This window comes from Lolium perenne, chromosome 4 (assembly GCF_019359855.2).
Source record: "Lolium perenne isolate Kyuss_39 chromosome 4, Kyuss_2.0, whole genome shotgun sequence".
NCBI lineage: Eukaryota > Viridiplantae > Streptophyta > Magnoliopsida > Poales > Poaceae > Lolium > Lolium perenne.
The window spans coordinates 112,841,906-112,845,613 of record NC_067247.2 but is presented as its reverse complement, the minus strand read 5'-3'; the positions used below and the strand labels follow the sequence as shown (position 1 = coordinate 112,845,613).

Genomic DNA, 3,708 nt, shown 5'->3' with positions numbered 1-3,708 from the left:
AGCTGTCCGAAATTCCCTGTTATGTATACAGTTCACGATCCCATGATCAGTGCGCCGTGAACACATAACCGAACTGATATCAAATTACACCATCCATTACAAAGCGGAATAAGAAAATTACAACATGGTCACATGACCGATAATTACATAATAGCCTCGAAGGGCCTAACTAAACATCAGAGTAGCAACATCACTTCAGCAGCGCAGTACCCAAGTCATCTGCCATAACCCTACAGGCAACTGACTGGGAATTCGTTCCTAGCTCGCATAGACGTCGCCAACTCCTTCTTCATCCGCCGTGTTCCTCCAAGTCTGGCCAAGTAAATAGCCAGGGACAAAGCCGTGAGTACATTTGGAATTGTACTCGCAAACCATCAAGAAAGGTACTTTGCAAGAGTGCAAGATAACAAGTGCTAGTCTAAGATGACAAGAGGGAAGAGCTAATTTCTCTAGTGGAAATAGCATGTGGAAGAGAAATAGTTTCTCTTGTGGATATAGCATGCCGGCATCACAAGTGATGCGGACACCAAAGTGGTACTATGACATCTCTATATCTTTATTGAAGAAGATACTTCAAAAGATAGCTATGACATATCTATATTTTTATTGAAGAAGAGTTAGCATACCACCATCTCAGGTGATGGGGATACTAGGGAAGTCCTATGACATCTCTATCTTTCTTAAAGAATTCATCTTCATGAAACACTAGGAAGGGAGTAACCCAATTTGTATTCCAAACCCTCGAACATCTCCATGTGGTCGACAAAGCCTCTTTCCCGTACCCTTCCGGTACTTCCAACACACGCATTTCCTTTGGAAATCATTTTCAAAATCAAAGCTCGACACAGCTCGGTAACGGCCATCCCAACCGTCCATGACCGCGGACGCGGCTATTCGAATAGTTTTAACTCTGCAGAGTTTGCACACTTTCACCACAACTATCCGGATACCTATCGTGTGGGCATCATCCCCGCATAACGACATATGCCACGACGGATACCCGGACATAACCTTTCGCCCATTCGACTTAACACGAGGTCCTACCCTATGGAGTATGTACCTCCCCGGCACCGTGGCAGCTCACCTCCTCTTGAGCGTGGCTCCACCGCCAAGCCAGGAGACCCATAGTGTCTTCCGGACGGGTCAGCCCCGAAGGCCTCCCGTTATACTATTGTCCCAACCTCGACAACCCGGACTCGGGGGTAACCGTACCCTTGTATAGTTGTGCGGTGCCTCATGCTAAGAAGAACAAACGTCAAGTTAAGCCCGTGCCCACTTTGGGGTAGCTATGGTTGCGCTGTGTAATTGTTCCAGGCGAATACAAAGAACCATGTGTCGTTTTTCTCAAAACTCAACTCACACACACATTTCTTTTCTCAATCATCCTTGACAAGATCCTTTTTGCCTTCATAAACCATACACTTGGGTAAGGTTATCTCACCCAAGGTTTTTCATAAACATTTACAACAAGGTAAACCTTGAGGGGTTCCCAACCTAAAGTTTCATGAGTTGAACTAATACAACACTATGGCCGAGATGAGGGTCATCACGCCATTGAGGGTATGAATAAGAGGTATTGGAGTGGATCATACTTGCTTGAGCTAAGCATGTATTATGACAACATAAGAGGAAATATACTTTCAGATTTGTGGTGCTATTTAACCCAATCAATAGATAGGGATGAGAATTTACCAACACCAACACCATTTATGGAATTAGGCATACTCATCACAATTTGAGAATACACCAAGATCATGGTATTGATACCTCTACACTAGAAGGTGGTGTAGTATGAATCTTGTCCCGAGGTGGAACATGTTCAAGCTAAATATAGAAAACAAGTTGGATAGCAATGGCCATGATACCATACACCCAACCAATTACCAAGACCTTGACAAGATAAAACTACTAGAGGTACCATGCTTGCATCCAAGCATAGATGACAACAATATGGAGATCATCACACATAGAACCAGGATGCTATTGATAGCACAAGATGACATGCAAAGAGACATCATATCAGAGATCAAAAGAAGGCTTGCCTTGGTTTGCTTATTTGTCCCTGGACTTCTTCAACTCCATCAAAAGAATTCCAACAATATAAATAAAAACCTTGTCCAATCCACTTCTTCTTCTTCTCCGTAATTGTTCGCATCTATCGCCGGAAAATATAAAAGGAACACAATCAAACACATTGCACCAACAAAACAATAAGCAACAAGCATCAATCAAAAACTAACCACTCTACTAAGGCTAACATATTAAGGACATATAGATACTACAAAGCATCTAGAAGAAACCCCATTTTATTTACCTAATAAAGGTATGAGAGTACCATGCTTAGTAATTGCCTCTCTCGGTTATCAGCATGGCATAAACCAAATATCCCCTGGTAGATAACGTCATAAAGAGGACAAGTGCATTAGTTTGGCATCACAAACATTCATATTATAATTTGAAACATTTTTGGAAAAGCGGGAAATCATTCTCTCTATTTTATAAAGCTTACATAACACTACACAAGAATAGGAAGTAGACAATATTCCACATCATTGGAAAACTTAAGCCAACAATAGAACTAAGGTTAAGTTGCAGAGGTTTTGTTTTGCAAGAATAAAACATTGGTTGACCAATTTTTTTAATGCAAAGAGGTGGTTAAGGTTTCCAAATAAACCAAAAAGTTTTGCTACAACAACCCATGTCACACATACACATTACTAACAGTAACAAAAATGCATGAACAGAGACTAACACTATTTTTCCTAGATGGCCAGTACTAATACAAGACTAACCCAATTGGACTCACTCAAAAATATTAAACCTACAAATTTAGGAATTTGTTTGAATCTGACTGTACAGAAAACAAGATCTGTAAGCCATAAATCGTAGAAAAATCCTAAAAATATGAGACCACTGGCATTTGAAAGATATTTAAACAGAGATGCATACACAATTGGATTTGGGTTCAAATTGTTTCTGAAACTCTCACAAATGGATTAACAAGGTTACTGCATGTCTTTACCATTTTCTTTACAACTAGATTTTCATAACAGATAAAAGTTTGAAACTTGTTTGAGATGATTAGGAAAACATCCAGCAGTCCTACAAAGTTGGAATCACTCAATTAGGTTCAAAGCTGAATTTTTGGTGATTTAAAAGCTAACAGCCATGTCTGCAGAACCCACAGAACACGTTTAACTCACCACAAATCGTACACAAATCATAAAAATATAAGGTCAATTGCATATGAAAGGTCTTGAAAACTTGGTTCTTACCCAATTTGTTTCATTCAAAAATTCGTTCCCAAGCTCCATATTTAATTTGACAAAGTCAGATCTGACCAGATCTTGATCTGTGAACCATTTCAGTTTTAGGAGGTCAATCGAAATGAAACCACCGCCAAATTGAAGGTATTGAAGAGGGCTTTCACCCACAGTTGAGTTTGCTCAAAAAGGTTTCGTAAAACGGAACACATCTAACAAACAGTGAATCTGGATGCTTACAGAACTTTATTTGCCGAGGAAAATCTGTAACGAATTTGAGGGTGAAACCAACGCCAAGTTGTAGAGATTTTCAATATCTATCCGAGAAACTTTGAATCACTCGATTTGGCCCTGCACACGAGTTTTGGCGGATTTTACAAAATCGTACAGAATCTGAAATAGCAAGATAGCAGAAATTACTGCAGGGATTTAGACGAACTTTGCT

At 39.9% G+C, this 3,708-nt stretch overlaps 1 long non-coding RNA gene across 1 annotated transcript; it reads right to left on the bottom strand.

The window, feature by feature from the left end:
- Positions 1-2,057: 2,057 nt before the first annotated feature.
- LOC127298420 (uncharacterized) lies at positions 2,058-3,352 on the bottom strand. Its single transcript, XR_007849745.2, has 3 exons — positions 3,276-3,352; positions 2,315-2,389; positions 2,058-2,155 (listed from the first exon to the last, which is right to left on the bottom strand). It is a non-coding gene; the product is annotated as an uncharacterized lncRNA (long non-coding RNA).
- Between the last annotated feature and the right edge of the window lie 356 nt (positions 3,353-3,708).